The sequence below is a fragment of the Herpailurus yagouaroundi genome, unplaced genomic scaffold (assembly GCF_014898765.1).
Source record: "Herpailurus yagouaroundi ecotype Mexico unplaced genomic scaffold, PumYag 29, whole genome shotgun sequence".
In the NCBI taxonomy this organism is placed as follows: Eukaryota; Metazoa; Chordata; class Mammalia; order Carnivora; family Felidae; genus Herpailurus; species Herpailurus yagouaroundi.
Genome location: NW_024412377.1, coordinates 100,846,874 through 100,861,637, shown reverse-complemented (window position 1 = coordinate 100,861,637; position 14,764 = coordinate 100,846,874). Strand labels below are relative to the sequence as shown.

At 38.6% G+C, this 14,764-nt stretch overlaps 1 protein-coding gene across 5 annotated transcripts in view; it reads right to left on the bottom strand.

Moving 5' to 3' along the window:
• Positions 1-14,764, bottom strand: part of GFM2 (GTP dependent ribosome recycling factor mitochondrial 2) — an 83,008-nt gene that overhangs the window by 51,420 nt on the left and 16,824 nt on the right. The window lies entirely within an intron of this gene.

The following is a 14,764-nucleotide window of genomic DNA, read 5'->3' as shown; positions in this document are numbered from 1 at the left end:
GGGGGACCCTGTGAGACAAAGTACCAGAGACATCAATACAAGCATAAAACATACAGACATCACAATGACTCTAAACCCATATCTTTCTATAATAACACTGAATGTAAATGGATTAAATGCGCCAACCAAAAGACATAGGGTATCAGAATGGATAAAAAAACAAGACCCATCTATTTGCTGTCTACAAGAGACTCATTTTAGACCTGAGGACACCTTTAGATTGAGAGTGAGGGGATGGAGAACTATTTATCATGCTACTGGAAGCCAAAAGAAAGCTGGAGTAGCCATACTTATATCAGACAAACTAGACTTTCAATTAAAGGCTGTAACAAGAGATGAAGAAGGACATTATATAATAGTGACAGGGTCTATCCATCAGGAAGAGCTAACAATTATAAATGTCTATGCGCCGAATACCGGAGCGCCCAAATATATAAAACAATTACTCATAAACACAAGCAACCTTATTGATAAGAATGTGGTAATTGCAGGGGACTTTAACACCCCACTTACAGAAATGGATAGATCATCTAGACACACGGTCAACAAAGAAACAAGGGCCCTGAATGAGACATTGGATCAGATGGACTTGACAGATATATTTAGAACTCTGCATCCCAAAGCAACAGAATAGACTTTCTTCTCGAGTGCACATGGAACATTCTCCAAGATAGATCATATACTGGGTCACAAAACAGCCCTTCATAAGTTTACAAGAATTGAAATCATACCATGCATACTTTCAGACCACAATGCTATGAAGCTTGAAATCAACCACAGGAAAAAGTCTGGAAAACCTCCAAAAGCATGGAGGTTAAAGAACACCCTACTAACGAATGAGTGGGTCAACCAGGCAATTCGAGAAGAAATTAAAAAATATATGGAAACAAACGAAAATGAAAATACAACAATCCAAACGCTTTGGGACGCAGCGAAGGCAGTCCTGAGAGGAAAATACATTGCAATCCAGGCCTATCTCAAGAAACAAGAAAAATCCCAAATACAAAATCTAACAGCACACCTAAAGGAAATAGAAGCAGAACAGCAAAGGCAGCCTAAACCCAGCAGAAGAAGAGAAATAATAAAGATCAGAGCAGAAATAAACAATATAGAATCTAAAAAAACTGTAGAGCAGATCAACGAAACCAAGAGTTGGTTTTTTGAAAAAATAAACAAAATTGACAAACCTCTAGCCAGGCTTCTCAAAAAGAAACGGGAGATGACCCAAATAGATAAAATCATGAATGAAAATGGAATGATTACAACCAATCCCTCAGAGATACAAACAATTATCAGGGAATACTATGAAAAATTATATGGCAACAAATTGGACAACCTGGAAGAAATGGACAAATTCCTGAACACCCACACTCTTCCAAAACTCAATCAGGAGGAAATAGAAAGCTTGAACAGACCCATCACCAGCGAAGAAATTGAATCGGTTATCAAAAATCTCCCAACAAATAAGAGTCCAGGACCAGATGGCTTCCCAGGGGAGTTCTACCAGACGTTTAAAGCAGAGATAATACCTATCCTTCTCAAGCTATTCCAAGAAATAGAAAGGGAAGGAAAACTTCCAGACTCATTCTATGAAGCCAGTATTACTTTGATTCCTAAACCAGACAGAGACCCAGTAAAAAAAGAGAACTACAGGCCAATATCCCTGATGAATACGGATGCCAAAATTCTCAATAAGATACTAGCAAATCGAATTCAACGGCATATAAAAAGAATTGTTCACCATGATCAAGTGGGATTCATTCCTGGGATGCAGGGCTGGTTCAACATTCGCAAATCAATCAACGTGATACATCACATTAACAAAAAAAAAGAGAAAAACCATATGATCCTGTCAATCGATGCAGAAAAGGCCTTTGACAAAATCCAGCACCCTTTCTTAATAAAAACCCTTGAGAAAGTTGGGATAGAAGGAACATACTTAAAGATCATAAAAGCCATTTATGAAAAGCCCACAGCTAACATCATCCTCAACGGGGAAAAACTGAGAGCTTTTTCCCTGAGATCAGGAACACGACAGGGATGCCCACTCTCACCGCTGTTGTTTAACATAGTGCTGGAAGTTCTAGCATCAGCAATCAGACAACAAAAGGAAATCAAAGGCATCAAAATTGGCAAAGATGAAGTCAAGCTTTCGCTTTTTGCAGATGACATGATATTATACATGGAAAATCCGACAGACTCCACCAAAAGTCTGCTAGAACTGATACATGAATTCAGCAAAGTTGCAGGATACAAAATCAATGTACAGAAATCAGTTGCATTCTTATACACTAACAATGAAGCAACAGAAAGACAAATAAGGAAACTGATCCCATTCACAATTGCACCAAGAAGCATAAAATACCTAGGAATAAATCTAACCAAAGATGTAAAGGATCTGTATGCTGAAAACTATAGAAAGCTTATGAAGGTAATTGAAGAAGATTTAAAGAAATGGAAAGACATTCCCTGCTCATGGATTGGAAGAATAAATATTGTCAAAATGTCAATACTACCCAAAGCTATCTACACATTCAATGCAATCCCAATCAAAATTGCACCAGCATTCTTCTCGAAACTAGAACAAGCAATCCTAAAATTCATATGGAACTACAAAAGGCCCCGAATAGCCAAAGTCATTTTGAAGAAGAAGACCAAAGCAGGAGGCATCACAATCCCAGACTTTAGCCTCTACTACAAAGCTGTCATCATCAAGACAGCATGGTATTGGCACAAAAACAGACACATAGACCAATGGAATAGAATAGAAACCCCAGAACTAGACCCACAAACGTATGGCCAACTCATCTTTGACAAAGCAGGAAAGAACATCCAATGGAAAAAAGACAGTCTCTTTAACAAATGGTGCTGGGAGAATTGGACAGCAACATGCAGAAGGTTGAAACTAGACCACTTTCTCACACCATTCACAAAAATAAACTCAAAATGGATAAAGGACCTGAATGTGAGACAGGAAACCATCAAAACCCTAGAGGAGAAAGCAGGAAAAGACCTCTCTGACCTCAGCCGTAGCAATCTCTTACTCGACACATCCCCAAAGGCAAGGGAATTAAAAGCAAAAGTGAATTACTGGGACCTTATGAAGATAAAAAGCTTCTGCACAGCAAAGGAAACAACCAACAAAACTAAAAGGCAACCAACGGAATGGGAAAAGATCTTTGCAAATGACATATCGGACAAAGGGCTAGTCTCCAAAATCTATAAAGAGCTCACCAAACTCCACACCCGAAAAGCAAATAACCCAGTGAAGAAATGGGCAGAAAACATGAATAGACACTTCTCTAAAGAAGACATCCGGATGGCCAACAGGCACATGAAAAGATGTTCAGCGTCGCTCCTTATCAGGGAAATACAAATCAAAACCACACTCAGATATCACCTCACGCCAGTCAGAGTGGCCAAAATGAACAAATCAGGAGACTCTAGATGCTGGAGAGGATGTGGAGAAACGGGAACCCTCTTGCACTGTTGGTGGGAATGCAAATTGGTGCAGCCGCTCTGGAAAGCAGTGTGGAGGTTCCTCAGAAAATTAAAAATAGACCTACCCTATGACCCAGCAATAGCACTGCTAGGAATTTATCCAAGGGACACAGGAGTACTGATGCATAGGGGCACTTGTACCCCAATGTTCATAGCAGCACTCTCAACAATAGCCAAATTATGGAAAGAGCCTAAATGTCCATCAACTGATGAATGGATAAAGAAATTGTGGTTTATATACACTATGGAATACTACGTGGCAATGAGAAAAAATGAAATATGGCCTTTTGTAGCAACGTGGATGGAACTGGAGAGTGTGATGCTAAGTGAAATAAGCCATACAGAGAAAGACAGATACCATATGGTTTCACTCTTATGTGGATCCTGAGAAACTCAACAGGAACCCATGGGGGAGGGGAAGGAAAAAAAAAAAAAAAAAAAAGAGGTTAGAGTGGGAGAGAGCCAAAGCATAAGAGACTGTTGAGAACTGAGAGCAAACTGAGGGTTGATGGGGGGTGGGAGGGAGGAGAGGGTGGGTGATGGGTATTGAGGAGGGCACCTTTTGGGATGAGCACTGGGTGTTGTATGGAAACCAATTTGACAATAAATTTCATATATAAATAAAAAAAAAATAAATAAATAAATAAAAAAAAAAAAGACTGTTTATAAAATATTTGGCTTAATATCTAGAGGCCTTAATCTTACTCTCTACATAAGTCCTTGTTCTAGAAAAGCTTTTCCAGCAAAATGAGTAATTTTTCCATAAAAAATATTTTTTCTCTAAGATTAAATTCTAAATATTTTAATTTTTCTAAACTTTTTATTTTTTCATTTTTTCCCCTAGTTTACCTTTCATTATCCCTTTTTATGTTTCTCATATCTGATCCCTTGACAGGAGGGAGGGTAGTGCAATGAAAAGAGCACAGACAGATCTCGATTTAAATCCCAACTTTACCATTACTACTGTATGAACCTGAGCAAGCTACTTAACCTAATTTGTACTACAAGGTTAACAAAGGCAACCTCGCTGGGTTGCCGTAAGAATAAAATGAGACTACATAAAGTACCTAGCCCAGTAAATGGTAAGTAAATGGTAGCTACAGGGAACAAGGTAAAGAAAAAACTCCTCCCAAGTAAAATTCTCCTTTACAAATCCTTCTGATTACTAAATCCGCCCCCCCGCCCCACCCCCCAGCCAAAGACACTTATGTGTACAAATGAAAATAGTCTTGGTGGAACTTTTATAGTAAAAAGTTACGGATAAAGTTCACCTTGACTACTAAATTATTCTGCATTAAAATTCTTGTACTCTCATTAAATTTATACAGTAAAAGAAGTAAAAATGAGTTTATCGTTACCATTCAAAATTCAAAACCACAAGTGATCATGGCCTTATACTACCACTACTTATGTCAGCATTAAACCTCTAAAAATGCTAACCACTTTTCCTGTTTGTATATGTATAGATGTATATAAACATATGTATACATATGTGCCAACTGGGGGAAGAAAAGAAACATTTATTTTTCAGGAGCCCCAAATATCTATGTTAAAAATTAGTGTTGCCAGTTACTCACAAAATAACAAACCAAGAAAACAAACATCATTAATGAGACAAAGACCAAATACCTAACCAAAAGCGCCAAGTTTTTATTTACTTATCTTTTTAACATTTATTTGTTTTTGAGAGAGGGAGACAGAGCGTGAGCAGGGGAGGGGCAGAGAGAAAGGGAGACCCAGAATTCGAAGCAAGCTCCAGGCCCTGAGCTGTCAGCAAAGAGTCCGATGCAGGGCTCGAACCCCACGAACCACTAGATCATGACCTGAGCCGAAGCTGAACAACTAACCTACTGAGCCACCCAGGTGCCCAAAAGCTCTAAACTTGTAAAACATTTGTATGAGGAGGGGATGCAAGATGGTGGAGTAAGAGGACCCTAAGCTCATCCCATCCTACTTTTACAGCTACATATCACTCACATCTGAGTCAATAAACTGAAGAGTGATCTGAAGACTAGCAGAACAAACTCCACAGCCAAATACAGGAAGCCAGCCCTGGAGAGGTTAGAAAGGGCAGAAAGGCAGCCAGGAGCACTGCCCACAGGAGAAAGGAAGCTGTGGTCACAGAGAAGGCAAAGCACCGGGGAGTTTACATAGGAAAAAAGAATGCCCATAACTTCCAGCCTTGAAAACCAGAGGCACTGAACTCCATGACTCTGTATAACTACGGGAGTTGGGAGTCTAGAGCTCTGAAGGTCAGGTGACTCAGCACTGGGTAGCCAGGAGTGCACGTGATAGCCAGGTCCCCGCCCTTAAAGAGACGAGGACCTTTAGAAGAGTCAACACAGACGTGACAGCTTGCACAAAGGCAACGAGATCTGTTTATAGAGATTTCAGAGCACACTGAGGAATTCCTCTGAGAACAAAGGAACTGGCAGGTGTGGTGCCATTTTTCCTCCCACCCTCCAGCATAAACAGACACAGGCGGGAGGCAGTGCTGCACAGACACCCGTGAGGTAGCGCCAGCAGTGCGCTGTGCCTTGAGTTCTCCTGAGGAATCACCCACTCTAAGTATGCTGGCCTAGGCCCTGGGCTCAGGGCAAATTTTATGAACACTGCGTGCGCTCCACCCAATCACTGCCTCCGCGTGCTGTGGCCCTGTGGCCATCGCACTCTGGCAGATCTAGCCAGGTCTAGCAGCTCAGTGCAGATTTTGCTAAAGTTGAATGCCCCCAGCCACCACACACAGACCCGTACGCTTCTTGTCACTACCTCAGCCGTGTGCTTTGTGTCCAGCTAACACATGCCACGCCGCTGGCCACCACCGTGATTTAGGGGATCTGGCCTGGGACTACTGACTCGGTGCAAATTTTGGTTAACACTGCTGCCTGGCTCCTGAGCCCTCCTATGGTCATGCCCTCTCAAGCCGCCCTGCCTGGGTCTAATACCACAGAAAGCAAGCACAGCCCACAAGAGGCAGATAGTCAGTGCAAAAGTCTGGACTGAAAGAGAAAGCACAATAGTAGGACGCAAGCAACGCAACGCAAGCAAAGCAACACAAGCAACATACAGCAGACTCCTTTGAAGTGTCACTTTCTGGTGAAGAGGGAACAGTGCACTGCAGGGCACTATAAGACCTCCTCTTCATAAAGCCACTACTTTTAACAGCAGGAGATATGGCTGACTTTCCTAATACACAGAAACAGACACAGAGAGGTAGACAAAATGAGGAGACAGGGGAATATGTCCCAAATGAAAGAACATGACAAAATCACAACAGGAGACATAAGTGAAACAGAAATTACTACGCCTGGTAGAGAATTTAGAATAATGATCGCAAAGATACTCACTAAACTTAAGAAAAGAGTGGAGGATATTGTTGAGACCCTTAGCAAAGACAGAAAAAAATAACATCAGACATGAAGACTCAATAAATGAAACAAAAAAATATAATAAATGGAATAAAAAGTAGGCTACAGGAAGCAAAGGAATGTTATCAGTGACCCGGAGGATAGAGAAATGGGAAGCAATCAAGATGAACAGATGAGAGACAAATACTGCATAATAAGAACTGACTTACAGAACTCTCACTCAATCAAGCATAGTAACATTCACGTTACACGGATCCCAGAAGAGAGAGAAAGGGTGGCAGAAAATGTATCTGAAGAAAAAATAGCTGAATACTTCCCAAATGTGAGGAGGGAAACAGAGATCCAGATTCAGGAGGCACAACAAATTGTCCCAACAAATTCAACCCCCAACAAACAAATTGCCACAACAAATTCAAACTCCCCAACAAATGCAACTCAAGGGATTCCACACAAAGACACACATGAATTAAAATGGAAAAGGGGCGCCTGGGTGGCTCAGTCAGTTAAGCGTCCGACTTCGGCTCAGGTCATGATCTCGCGGTCCATGATTTCGAGCCCCGCATCGGGCTCTGTGCTGACAGCTCAGAGCCTGGAGCCTGCTTCAGATTCTGTGGCTCCCTCTCTCTGACCCTCCCCCGTTCATGCTGTCTCTCTCTGTCTCAAAAATAAATAAACGTTAAAAAAATAAAATAAAATGAAAAAAAATTATGATAAAGAATTTTAAAGGTTGCAAGAGAAAAGAAGACAGTTACATACAAAGAAATGCCATAAGGCTATCAGTGGTTTTTTTCAGACAGAAACTGCAGGCCAGACAGGAGTGGCATGATATATTCAAAGTGCTGAAAGGATTTTCTGCAGCCATGAATACTCTATCCAGCAAGGTTATCATTTCGAATTGAAAGATAGACTTTCTCACACTAACAAAAACTAAAGGAGTTTAAGACCACTAAACCAGTCCTACAAGAAATACTAAAGGGCACTCTTTGAGTGGGAAGCAAAGCCCATAAGTAAAAGTGTAAAAAAGTAAAAAACACAAAAAAACATTAAAAGAAAATACTTCCAGGGGCACCTGGGTGGCTCAGTGGGTTAAGTGTCTGACTTTGTCTCAGGTCATGATTTCACAGCTTGTGAGTTCAAGCCCCGGGGTGAACTGGAGCCTGCTTCAGACTCTGCCCCAATACTACTCATGCTCTGTCTGTCTCTCTCTCTCAAAAATAAACATCACAAAAAATTTTTTTAAAGAAAGTAAATGCTTCTGTAAAAACCAGTTAAAATATTCAGAAAATAAAAATATTCAGAAAATAAAAGGATGTAAAAATGACATCCTATACCAAAAGCATGAGGGGTCGGATTACAGAGGGGTTTAAAGTTCTGCAACCATCAACTTAATATACACTACTATATGCAGAAGAGGTTCTACACAAACCTAATGGTAATCACAAAATAAAAACCAGTAATAGATATGCAAAGAATGAAGAAAAAGGAATCCAAGTATATCACTGAAGAAAGCCAACAAACCATGAAAGAAAGGGTCAGAAAAAAGGTGCAAAAACAACCACAAGACAAGTAACAAAATGGCAAAAATACATACTGATCAGTAATTACTTTGAATGTAAATGGACTAAACACTCCAATCAAAAGACACAGGGTGACAGAATGAATAAAAACAAGACCCATCTAAATGCTACCTACAAGAAACTCATTTCAGACAGAAAGACACTTGGAGATTGAATGTGAGGGACAGAAAAACATTTATCATGCAAATGGATGTCAAAAGAAAGGCAGGATAGCCATACTTATATCAGACAAAATAGACTTGAAAACAAAGTCTGTAACAAGAGACAAAAACCACTGAATAATAAAGGGTACAATCCAACAGCAGAATAACAATTGTAATATTTATGCACCCAACATGAAAGCACCCAATTCCATAAAACAGTTAGCAACAAACATAAAGGAACTAATCAAAAGTAACACAACAATAGTAAAGTGACTTGAATACCCCACTTAGATCAATGGAGAGATCATCAAACCAGAAAATAAACAAGGAAATAGCGGCTATGAATGACACACTGGACCAGATGGATATAACAGGAGTATCAGAACATTCCATCTAAAACAGGAGAAAACACATTCTTTTCAAACACACACAGAACATTCTCCAGAACAGATCACATATTTAGGCCACAGAACAAGTCTTAACAAATTATAAAAATCAAAGTCATACCATGCATCTTTCCTGACTACAACGCTATGAAACTAGAAAGCTACTACAAGAAAGGTTCTGCAAAGACCACAGATACATGGAAGTTAAATGACATGCTAGTAAACAATGAATGGGTCAACCAAGAAATCAAAGAATAAAAAAATTACATGGAAACAAAAATGAAAATTACAATGATTCAAAAACTTCGGGAAGCAGCAAAAGTGGTTCTAAGAGATTAGTGTACTATTGCAATACAGGTTTACTTCGAGAAGCAAGAAAAATCTCAAACAACATAACCTCACACCTAAAGGGATTAGAAAAAGAACACATAAAACCCAAACCCAGCAAAAGAAGAAAATACAGATTAGAACAGAAATAAATGACACAGAAAGTAAAAAAACAAACAAAAAACCCAATAGGATGGATCAACGAAAGCAAGAAAGAATTCTCTGAACGGATCAACAAAATTGAAAAACCCGTAGCAAGATTCATAAAGAAAAAAAAAAAAAAAAGCACAGAAAGAGGGGTTGGGGGTACCCAAATAAACAAAATCACCAATTAAAGAGGAGAAATAACAATCAACACCAAATAAATACAAATAATTGTTACAGAATATTATGAAAACCTAAATGCCAACACAATGGACAACTTAAAAGAAATGGATAAATTCCTAGAAACATATAACCTACCCAACCTATGGTGAAAGAAATGGAAAAATTGAACAGACCAATTACCTGCAATGAAATCAGTCATCAAAAAACTCAGAAAAAAAGCAATGCCTGAGGGCTCAGTCAGTTAAGTGTCTGACTTCAGCTCAGGTCATGATCTCACAGTTGGTGAGTTTAAGCCCCACGTGGGACTCTGTGCTGACAGCTCAGAGCCTGAAGCCTGCTTTGGAGTCCATGTCTCCCTCTCTCTCTGCCCCTTCCCCACTCTGTGTCTCTCTCTCTCTCACTCTCTCCCTCTCTGTCTCAAAAATAAACATTAAAAAAAAAATTTTTTTAACTTTCAAAAAACAAAAGTCCAGGACCAGACGGCTTCACAGGAATGCTACAAAACATTTAATTAAGTGTTAATACCTATTCTCCTCGGACTGTTCTGAAAAACACAAGAGGAAGAAAAACTTCCAAATTCATTCAACGAGGCCAGTATCATCCCGATACCAAAACCAAACAGAAACCACACACACAAAAAAAGAGAGAACTATAGGCCAATATTTCTCATGAATATAGATGCAAAAAAACCTCAACAAAATATGAGCAAACCAAATCCAACAATACATTTAAAAAAACCATATACCACAATCAAGTGGGATTTATTCCAGGGATGCAAGGGCGATCCAGTATTTGCAAACAATCAATGTGATAAGAGAAAGGATAAAAACTGTATAATCATTTTAGCAGATGCATAAAAAGCACTTGACAAAGTACATCCATTCACGATAAAAATCCTGTGCAAAATAGGTCAAGAAGGAAACATACCTCATATGATAAAGGCCTTCTATGAAAAACTCACAGCCAACATCACACTCTATCATGAAAAACTGAAAACTTTTCCCTTAAGGTAAAGAACAGGACACAGATATCCACTCTCACTTTAATTCAACATAGTACTGGCCGTCCTAGCCATAGTAATCAGATAAGAAAAAGAAATAATAGGGATCCAAATTGGTAAGAAAGAAGTAAAACTTGCACTATTTCCATCTGACACAATACTACATACAGAAAACCCTAAAGATTCCACCAAAAAACTGCTAAAACTGATAAATGAATTCAATAAAGTTGCAGGATACAAAATCAATGTGCAGAAATTTGTTGCATTCTTACACACTAATAGCAAAGTAGCAGAAAGTGAAAATAAGAAAACAAGCCTATTTACAAGTGTACCCAAAACAATAAAATACCTTGGAAAAAATTTAACCAAAGAGGTGAAAGACCTATACTCTGAAAACTATGAAACACTGATGAAAGAAATTCAAGACAACACAAAGGAATGAAAGACATTCACAGACTGGAAGAACAAATACTAGTGAAATGTTCAGACTACCTCAAACAATCTATAGATTTAATGTAATCCCTACCAAAATATCAACAGCATTTTTCACAGAACTAGAGCAATCCTAAAATTTGTATGAAACCACAAAAGATGTAGAAGAGCCAAAGCAATCTTGAAAAAGAACAACCAAACAGGAGGTATCACAATTCCAGATTTCAAGTTATATTACAAAGCAGTAGTAATTAAACAGTACGGTACTGGCATAAAAACAGACACAGAGGTCAGTGTAATAGAACAGAAAACTAAGAAATAAACCCACAATATATGGTCAATTAATCTTTGACAAAAGAAGAATGAATAACCAGTGGAAAAAAGACAGTCTCTTCAACAAACAGTGCTGGGAAAGCTAGACAGCTATAAGCAAAAGAATGAAACTGGACCACTTTCTTACGCTATACACAAAATGAACTCAAAATGGATTAAAGACCTAAATGTTGAGACCTGAAACCATAAAAACCTTTGAAAAGAGCACAGAAAGTCATCTATCTGACATCAGCCATAGCAACATTTTTCTAGGTATGTCTCCTGAGGCAAGGGAAATAAAAGCAAAAATAAATTATTCGGACTACATCAAAATAATAAGCTTCCGCACAGTGAAGGGAATGATCAACAAAACTCAAAGGCAACCAACCTATTGAATGGGAGAAGATATAGGCAAATGACATATCTGATTAGTACCCAAAACATATAAAGAACTGATACAACTCAACACCCAAAAAAACACATAATCCAATTAAAACATGGGCAGAAGATGTGAACAGACATACCTGCAAAGAAGACAGATGGCTAACACACACACGAAGATGCTCAACATCACTCATCATCAGAGAAACACAAATCGAAATCACAATGAGGTATCACCTCACACCTACCAGAATGGCTAAAATCAAAAACACAAGAAATAACAAGTACTGATGAGAATGTGGAGAAAAAAGAACCCTCTTTTACTGTTGGTGGGAATGCAAACTGGCGGAGCCACTCTAGAAAACAGTGGAGCTTTCTCAAAAAGTTAAAAATAGAACTACCCTAGGACCCAGGAATCACACTCCTGGGTATCTACCCCTCAAAATACAAAAAGCCTAATTTAAAGGGATATATGGACCCCTATTTTTACTGAAGCATTATTTACAATAGCTAAGATACGGAAGCAGCTCAAATGTCCATCAATACATGAATGGATAAAGATGTAGGATACACACACACACACACACACACACACACACACACAGAATACTATTCAGCCATAAAAAAGTAAAATCTTGACATTTGCAACAACATGGATACAGCTGAAAGTGTAATGCTAAGCGAAATAAGTCAGAGAAAGACGACTATCATATGATCTCACTTATCTGTGGAATTTAACAAACAAAATAATGAAAAACAAAGAAACAAAACAAGGAGAAAAAAAGAAAGAATCAAGAAATAGACTCTTAACTATAGAGAACTGATGGTTAACAGAGTGGGTGGGGGATGGGGGAAACAGGGCATGAGAATTAAAGAGTATAATTATGATGAAAAAATAAAATGATAAAAAAGAAAAAACAAAACAAAGATATCTGTACCCCCAAATTCACTGTAGCATTAACAATAGCGAAGATAATGGAAGCAACCTAAGTGTCCAACAATACATAAGATGTGATATATATATATGTGTGTGTGTGTGTACGTGTGTGTGTATATATATATACGTACACACATATATATATACACATAATATTCCAGTGTGTGTGTGTGTGTGTGTACATGTGTATATATATATATACGTGTGTGTGTATGTGTGTGTGTGTGTATATATATATATACGTACACACATATATATACACATGTACACACACACACACTGGAATATTACGTATTACACAGTCACAAAGAAGAATGAGATCCTGCCATCCGAAAAACAGAGGGTATCATGCTAAGTGAAATAAGTCATACCCAGAAAGACAAGTACTATGTGATTTCACTAAGTGCAATCTAAAACAAACAAAAAGCAAAAGCAGACCTGTGAATACAGAGAAGTGATGGTAGCCAGAGGGAAGGGAAGCAGGGAGATGGGCAAATGGGTATAAGGGAGTGGGAGGTTTCTAGTTATGAAATGAGTAAGAGCTGGGGATGAAAGGTACAGCACAGGGAATACAGTCGATGGCACTGTAATAGTGTTGTACAGTAACAGATGGTAGTTATACTTGTGGTGAGCATAACGATGTATAGAGTTGTCGTAAAGACAGAGTTGTCATAGACACAAATCTTTTTTTTTTCTTTAAAGTTTATTTATTTATTTATTCTCAGAGAGAGCAAGGGAGGGGTAGATAGAGAGAAAGAATCCCAAGCAGGCCGCGCACTGTCCACACAGAGACTGACATGGGGCTCGAACTTACAAAACGTGATGAGATCATGACTTGAGCAGAAACCAAAAATTGGGACACCTAGCAGACTGTGTCACCCAAGTGCTCCCGTTGGGACAAATCTTGTGGACACAGGCTAAGTATTAAATAAGCCAGTCAAGGGGCGCCTGGGTGGCTCAGTCGGTTAAGTGGCCGACTTCAGCTCAGGTCACGATCTTGTGGTCCGTGAGTTCGAGCCCCGCGTCAGGCTCTGTGCTGACCGCTCAGAGCCTGGAGCCTGTTTCAGATTCTGTGTCTCCCTCTCTCTCTCTCTCTCTGACCCTCCCCCATTCATGTTCTGTCTCTCTCTGTCTCAAAAATAAATAAAACGTTAAAAAAAATTTTTAAAAATAAATAAATAAGCCAGTCACAAAAAGACCAATACTGTATGATTCTTTCCACTTATATGAGTTATCTAGAGTAGTCAAATTCATAGAAAGACAAAGTGGAATGATAGTTTCCAGGGGCTGGGCAGAGGGAAAAACATGGAGTTATTATTTAATGGGTATAGCATTTGGGTTTTGCGAGATTAAAAAGCTCTGAAGATTGCCAACAGTACTTAACACTACTTAAATGTACACTCAGAAATGCCTAATATGGTAAATGTTTTCTTATATGTGTATATTTTTTACCACAATTAAAAAAAAGGTTGCCTTGAAAATTGCCCACCTAATCTGGATCCTCACTTCAGGAATACAAACTGGGGGTGTGAGAAAAGAATTATCATCATATCTGTGATACAAGAGAAGAAGCCTAATAATGTTCCACATTTTGCTGTTATATCCCCACTTACACAGCAGTAATTCTATGAGAAATGCATGTGTTCATACATTTCAGAAACTATCATCATGAATATTCTAATCCTGGGTGTTCTTTTCTTCTATAAATACTATGCTAAGTCCTCAACCAATTTCAAGGTCTAGAGAAATGGTTCTCGGTATAATGCATTTCAAAATCTCTGTGGAGCTTTTGAAAAAGATTTCCACTTCTGGTATTATGGACATGAGGACCTCCATCTCAAATTTCAGAACAAAATGTTTTACCAGAGATAAAGATTGGTACTTTATAATGATAAAAAAGTTGATTCGTCAGAGAAACACAACAATCATAAATGTGTATATGATAAATACAGAGTTTTAAAATACATAACACAAAAATACAGACACCCAGGCGATACCACATACTTGCTGAATCTTAATTTCCAGCGTGGTGCTAAGGCACTGTTATTTAAAAACAAAATAAAACAAAAAAAT